The sequence below is a fragment of the Chlorocebus sabaeus genome, chromosome 7 (genome assembly GCF_047675955.1).
Source record: "Chlorocebus sabaeus isolate Y175 chromosome 7, mChlSab1.0.hap1, whole genome shotgun sequence".
In the NCBI taxonomy this organism is placed as follows: domain Eukaryota; kingdom Metazoa; phylum Chordata; class Mammalia; order Primates; family Cercopithecidae; genus Chlorocebus; species Chlorocebus sabaeus.
Genome location: NC_132910.1, coordinates 71,360,199 through 71,368,475, shown reverse-complemented (window position 1 = coordinate 71,368,475; position 8,277 = coordinate 71,360,199).

Here is an 8,277-nt window from a genome sequence, read left to right as displayed (position 1 = left end):
ACATAAAAAATGATATCTATTTTATCACTATGCAATCAGGTTGTATATCCTTCATTTCGCCTACATCAACTTTTTAAATTTTTACATGTAATCAAATATAAGGTACTAAAAATGTGAAGCTTTCTTATCAAAGGTAATAAGCTATAGTTCCCTTATGTCACTTTTTATAGCCTGCAAGTTATTACAAAAATGAAATATACAAGACATGAAAAATACATTTGTTTTTCCTGTGCTGATTTTTCAAAGAAAATATAAATTGGTGACTAAAATGGGTCCATTCATGCCATCCATTTTGTTATATGTTCACTTCAGTCCAGACACAAGTTTATTTGGTAGTATCTGGCTATTATTTAGTATCATAAAATTATCTTCAAAAGGACTGACCATTTCTACCATTTTAGAGGATTAAAACAAGTGCTCAGAGCATATATTAACTACCGGGATACAGCACCAGATCCATCCCTAAACTACACCATAAGCCAAATACTCATTCATTCATTGAAGTGTCAGCAACACTTTCTTATAAACACAATAGCTAAATACTTTCTGCATACTTCCTTAGACAAGAATATAGCCATTTCACATAAAGCTTCCATTTTTCTGTGTGAATACGGAAAATTCATCCAGAATTTGCAAAACATTTAACAGTACAATTAATTCTTTATTTTTCACTTCACAATGGGAAAACTGCTGAGGATCCTTAATTAAAACAATGAGAAGACACGTACAGTCCAGAAAACTCTTTCAAGAAGAGTAACCCTTAAATGCCTTCCTGTAGGAGGGATTTAGAGAAAAGAAAGTAGATAAACTTTCAGTAAACAAATTTCCAGATAGTCTTTTCTAAACTTAATTCATACACACATAAAGTCAACAGATCTTTTTTCTTTAAAAAATTCAATGTCATCACAAGAAATATTAAACTTTATTCATCTTACCCGGTGATATTTTGGTTATTAGACCTTGTGCAGGTTCCTTGTTCTGTGCTAGAACTTCAATCATTTCTGTGCTTATACCTTATTATAGTTTACAATGATGATGACCTGAAGCAAAATTAATTCCATCTTGTCCAATGCTTGCTTATTTAAATGTAAATGAAATGTTCAATGCTAACTTGTAAAGCTTTGTTTGTGAATTTAGAAATCCTATAAAATTTACCTTTTCTCCCTCAGTAGCTTTTTGTTTAATCAGACCTATCAGTTCAAGTTATCTGCTGTTTACAAAAAGAGGAACAAATGCAGTCTAAAAACAAGTCAGAACCTAAAAAAAAAAAAACAAAAAACCAACAACGTAATTATGTGCAACCCCATTTCACATCACACTCCTGAGACCATCAAGCCACAGGAATTTTGTTTTATTGGTTTTAGGATTTTTGTGGAATCATATTTTTTTAAATAACACATATATTATGAGAAAAATCTTTCCTGTCAAACAAAATTAAGCAAAGTTATTTCAACACTAGTTATTATCCATGATCTATAAGAATTTTAATTTATTAATACATTATACATGTTTGTTTATATGTAAAACATGTAAAATTTCTAAAAATCACACCTGCTCTCCCAGTAGCAATGATAAATGTAAATAAATTGCCATTGTTTAATGCTATGATAGTAGCTTTAAGGGAGAGTAGAATAAATGCATCGTTTTTTATCCCCTCAACCCTTTAGGTAACTGTAGCACTTACCCAATTCTCTCCAATGTAAATTAAAACAAAACTCCAGATTTGCTATTGTGTAACCATATGCAACTTCAAAACAGCTATAAGAAACCAAAGCAATGGAAACCTAAGACATTAACAAAGATTTCCCCGTACTTGCTCTTGTTTTACTCAGAAATAAATTGTTGAACAATCTATTTCACTCCACATGAGTGAAGTGTAAAAGCTAAACACATTGTTTTTGTTAGTTTGTAGTTCTAAGCAAGAGAGGTTTCATGAAATTCAAAATATACAGATAGGTATTACAAAAGCAAGAATACAAGAAGTCAGAAATATAAAGGAGTTTGGTGTATAAAATCACTTTATTAAGTTGATAAATTAAACTATGAGTTCACAGTGTTTGTCTTACAAAGAAACCAAGAAACATTTTAAAGGAATCCCCAAGAAAAGTTTTCCACATTTTCATAACATCAAACACTCTTTCCTTGGCTGGAAAGGACAATTCAAATTTTAGTAGATCCATTAAATATACAATTATGTCATTAGTATGTCATATAATCTATATCTATATATTTTTAAATACACTTTGATAACATATACGATGACTTTTTCTTATAAGTTTTCAGTAAATACCATTCGAGCCTCCATTTAAGCAGAGGGCATGGAGACAATTTAGATAACTGACTTGGAAGACAGTGAAAGAAAATAACATATGAATATGCCCCAAAACTTAATGTGGGTGGGGACTATGGCCATGATATAATTACTTATGGGGGAAATGAAATGGAAATAAGAATTTAAGAGAAGTGGGAAACTATAAATACTTTCTACTTTAAGAGTTATTCCTCAAATTTCTTACCAAAATTGTTATTAAGAAAATTCTTGTCTTGATGTCTGCTTACATGTGTGTTCAACATTTAACCACTTAACCATTATGGCTTTTAAGCAACAAAGTTTAGCAGTCCCTTTGATTTGCTTCAGTATAATGAACACCCTTACTTGGGTTTTACATTTTGTTTAGATAAAAACGAGGCATGTTAGGATTGGGGATCTTATCTTAACTTTCCAAATCCCTTAATACTCCAAAGCTGCAATGAAAACAGCACTGAGAAAGGGCAATCTGTAAGCCTTTTCTTTCAATCTTAGCTTGAAAGGGGCCTTTTCCACAGGACAGTTTTAGGAACAAGCCATAAAAATAAACCCTGCAATATATTATTTAATCTTAAGTGACCATCCCCACTGAGCAAAATGAGTAGTAAAAATAAACATTTGCTCAGTCCCCAAAGTTATGGGTTGAGGTGACATACTCTGTGTCTTAAGGAAGGCCTGGATTATTTTGGATGGTTCTAAGAAAAAGTTGTTAAGTCTATGAAACATGAATCTTTGCTATCCATTGAAGGTTGTGTTGTTCTGTCCTCAGTTGTATAAATAAAACTCCATCAGTGACTTCTTTTCCTCTTTGAGTCAATGAGAAGCAGCTCATAATGGTTGCTTAACCTCACACAGGAAAAAGAATTAAATGCAAGTAGTATGAAGTCTTTTTTATCTGGGAGAAAAGCAGTTATCTTTGGTTTCTCTTACTTTTTCACCAACCTAGCTATTTTAGGTGATTTTCAGGATAGGCCATGAAGAAACATGGTCAGACTGTTTTAAAATTCAACCAATTTTTTTTTTTTTCATCTTGGGTAAAACGAGGTGAAAACTTTATGGGATTAGAAACAATCTCTGTGTTTTGGAAATAGTGACCACATCCTGACTGTAGATTTATTTCATGCAGACTTCCTTTTACTCTCCCGGCCCAGTTTAATTATGACCAGGAACAGTTAATCAGTTTGTTTACAAACATAGAAAGGAGGATGTGAGGGCCAATTACAGAAACTAACAATAAAAACAAAATCTTTCCTCCCTGATCAAAGAGACCAAGAGATAAATCCACACTAAGATGAGCAGAGGTCATTTTCCCTAGGCATTCCCAGCATTTGCAATAAATGGCAACCTCCACTAGGCACTTAGGGCCTTTGCTGAATGTGACAGACCTAATCAGATACTATACAGGCCAGGCACACATGAACAATTAACACTTTCCACAGGTCTCTAATCTGCAACCCTTCATTCTGTCTTGATTAACACCCAGTACTCTGACCCACCGACCTTGGTAAACAATTCAAATCCAAGTAGGATACTTCTAAAGGATGGAAAGGGGTTCAGAAAGTTGCTGCTCGCACTAAAGTTTGCCAAAACCTGAGGGATATGCTGGACTCTAAAATAACTATATAGTATAAACTAATTACGCATCAGTATGCTACATGTTAAGAATTCCATCTCCTGCCAGATATGTTACATTAGCATACTTACAATAGAATACTAGATTAATAGTGTTTGAGATCTTCATTGAGTTCACATTCAGCTCTATTATTACTTCAAACAGCTCCTCCAAAAACATTTACTGGTTAACTGCAGAATTATGAGTAGTTTGAAGAAGAAAAAAAGAATTGTAAAAAGCTATTTATATTTTCATTAAATTGCTTTTTGAAGAATGATCCTGGATTAATTATAGCATTATAAAAGATGCTATAATTTTAAACACCCTTTTCTGTATTCAGTAACATGTAGCATTAAATTTACAAGGCTCTTTCATGAATTACAAATCTGACACAATGAAAATGTTCTAATTTTTGATAGGCTGGTGGTGAAGTGCTTGCGCAATTTCACACCTCATTGAGTTAGCAGAAGAAAGCCTAAAATTTATTCATCCAGAGCTTCCTTCAAATGTCTCTAGAGTGTTTCCTGATAGGTGCCATATTTTAAGGATGGGGCCATATGATTTAATAGAAAAACATCAGCTTTGGCAAAAGGCAAGCTTGGACTTGAATACTTCTTAGTTGTGTGACCTAGGACAGGCTGCTTATTCTTTTCTAGTCTTATATTTTCTCATCCACAAAAACAAGGATGGTAATATTTTGCAATGATGATTAAGAGTTAATATGATAACTGTTCCTAGTCTTGTATCTAATTCAAATATAAAAACTGCACTGAGAAAATATTTCCACATTCTCATTTCAGTTACAATAAATAAAATAATTCATAAAGGATAATTTTTTTCAAAAGAAACATTTCTTAAACTGACCACCTTTTTAAGCTAGGCACAGGAAAGTAGTGAGAACAATGTCTGTTCTATCAGACAGCCTTTCATGTAACCATTTAAAACTCAGCATAGGCACTTAGAAGATCATGTGCTTTTTTAGGAGTCCCTGCAGAATTGCTACTAGTCACCAAACACTTGGAGACATAAGCAAAACAAGCCACCCATGAATTTAACCACATTATATTTTTTTTATGAAGGGACTTGAAATTTTATTCTGTAGCAGTATTTAGGCCATTTCTGCTTTACCAATTTGCTTAAAAGATAAAGAATAAATAAACTTTTCAAATGATTAGTAAAGATTCTTTCACGAGAATGTTTTATGAAAAGTTTTTCGTTTAAGATTCAAATGCTCTTTCTACTTTTAAATGTATATGAAGAAAACTAATTGATTTAAATAGTATTTAAGGAAAATAAATCATACCTACACACACACTCACATCTGGATTGAAATTATTTTCCCTGTACCTTCTGGATACAAACTTGCCTTTCGATTGAGTCAACTAAAGAAACTTCAGTCTTAAGGAATTCTTACATAAGAGTTCTAAACTATTGTACATAGTGATTGCATTCTTATATAATTTGAAACTCGAATTTAAGGTATGCTTATTAGGAATTAAATTTTGTGACATATTTGCAAATAAATGCCAAAATATTTACTTGCATATCTGTATTATATATTGCCAAGAAGATAATAGCATCATTAGAGTAATTTAAATAATTCTGAAGTGAAATAGGACAAATTTTCTCACAGTGCAAGTTAAAATAGAATTCTAAAGTCAAAATATAAAGGACAATTAAAGTCTGTGTTCTCCAACAAAAATATCTTACAAGATTGTCATCAATGCTTATCCTCAACTCTCCTGGCCCCATTTTGCCCTCTCTTGAATCCCAAATCTTGGCAAGGCTTTCAGTGGCTAACAGGCATGCTTAATTGCCAAAGATTTATTGCGTGCTTAGTACCAACTTGGCACCGGTTTTTTTTTTAGAAATTACCATATAAAATATATTTAAGCCACTAATACGTATCACACAAATGCATGCATGACCCATAAAATAACTGTCAAATGAAAACCTTTTATATTCTGCAAACTCAGATTTCATCTAATTGCAGTTGAAGGGTAAGGCACATAGAAATTAATTCTTTCTCTAGAGGTCCTTGAAAATCCTGAAAAACAAAATTTTTAAGTATTGTTTTGAATTAAATTTAATATAATATTTCAAAATTTTTACTAAGAGCAAATACTCTATTGTTTTCTTTTTACTACTTTATTTCATTTAACTACAAGAAAGAAGAAAGAACAGGTCAGAAATCAGAAATTTCAGTTGAGTGCTATTTATAAAGATTAAAAGAAAATTGGGCCATTTTTTCTTTTCCTGATTCTCATTTGAGGGTTGCTTTGCTTTTCAGTGTAGTTAGGGGAAAGGAAAATAACATAAATATTTCATTACAGAGAGGATAGGAGGAAATCAAATGCAATATATAAAAACAAAACAAATAAAATAATGAGAAGCCAGTGAGAGGAACATACGTATGAATGAGAAGCCAGTGAGAGGAACAAATGAAAATGTGAGATTTTGGAATGTTGCCCTCTTTTCCCACAAAATATAGAATGAAAAGAGAAAAAGAAAATATGGATGCATCACAGCACCCACCAGCCTGTGCCTTCTAGCCAGTTGCAACTGACTAATGCCAGTTGCAATTGACTAATGCAAGTTGCAATTGACTAATGCAAGTTGAAATGCAATAATTTTTCTTGAAATAGTAAAAATTAACTGTCATTACTTTTAAAAAAAAGTTGAAAACTTTAACATTAAAAACAGCGCCTCTAATAACAAGGAATACATTCATGGAATCCCTTACTAGTTCACTTATTTTGTGAGTAAAGTTATTTTTTCTACTAAAATATATTGAATAAATAGTGATAACTAAGAAATTATTACAACACATAATGCTTAAGTTGGAAAAAATCATGTTTTCCAAGATTCCAGGGACTGTGGGTCAAAAATAATAATAAAAAAAAACAATTTGGAAAAAAAAGACATTCTTCTTATTTAAATGTGTAATGTTGATAAGGTAAAAGTAATATTGAAAAGTCTTTAAAGAAAAGTCATTTTGATTTGTTGGTTTTTATGCAGCCCCTGGTTATTGTTGCTTTTCTGGAAAGAAAACACAATTGGACAAGGATGTGAAATTACAACAAAATTTTAAAGTATGTTTCTATTTTAAAAGCAGCAAATGAAGTTTTAAATGATTGCACTAGACATTACACCCATTAGAAACCACAAAAAGATCAGTTACCTCTGACAGTTACTGCATTCACTCATGCAATCTAGTCAAAAGAGAACATCACCCAAACTTTAAAAACATTCCAGTTTAATGATGTAAGGAGTAGAAACCTAAAATATGTTGAAATGCTCTTTCATGTATACTTCTATAAAACTCAAAACTACCAAACTGCAAAACTGAGATAAACCAAGTAGTTGGGTTTGCTTTATTGGTTTCAAAATGAAGAAGAAATTTTAAACTTCATCAAAATTGGTAATCCCTGGCTTACCCCCGTCCCAAAAGTCTTGAGTTATACTAGCTAGTTATACTACTTATAGTTATACTAGCTAGTTATACTAGCTATAGTTATACTAGCTAGTTATACTAGCTAAAGATACTAGCAGCCTTTGTTCCTGGAATTCAACAACAACCTAAATCATATACTTTTTCTTTTTTTAAGGTTATACTCAAGTTGACCATCAATAAATATTTTTCTTTCTTAACTTCATCCTCTAGTTATTAATTTTTCTTATTTTTAATTACCATGTTTTAACATATTTGCTGATAGGTTAAGTTGGGATTCATCTTCGGGCTATTTCATAAGCGCTGTTTGTATATGTGCATGAATTTTGGGGAAGGCAGAGGAGCTCAAGTTTGAGTGCTGTCTACAACTAGTATTGAGGTATGGTAGGATCATTGGGGATCAGCTTGCATGAAAGACTGAAAACCTGCAGGAGAGAATTTTTCCTAAGAGAAAAGAAGAAAGGCAGACAAATCAGGCCCAATAAGGCTTCAGAAATCAGAGAGGGGGACAGATTTCACTTAGTGTTACATGGTGGCAAGGACTCTGTTCATATGAAGTCATGTTTGAGTCTTTTGTTGATGGGCGTAAGTTGTAGGCTAAAGAGCAACAGTCATTTAATTAAGAAAAAAAACCCGTCTCTACTGAAAATACAAAAAATTAGCCGGGCATGATGGCGGGCACCTGTAGTCCCAGCTACTTGGGAGGCTGAGGGAGGAGAATGGCATGAACCCAGGAGGCGGAGCTTGCAGTGAGCCGAGATCGCGCCACTGCACTCCAGCCTGGGTGACAGAGCGAGACTCCATCTCAAAAAAAAAAAAAAAAAAAAAAAAAAAAAAGAGAAAAAAGAAAAAGAAAAAACAAAAGCATTTAGGTAAGCTGCACAGTACCTATGTGATTTACATAGC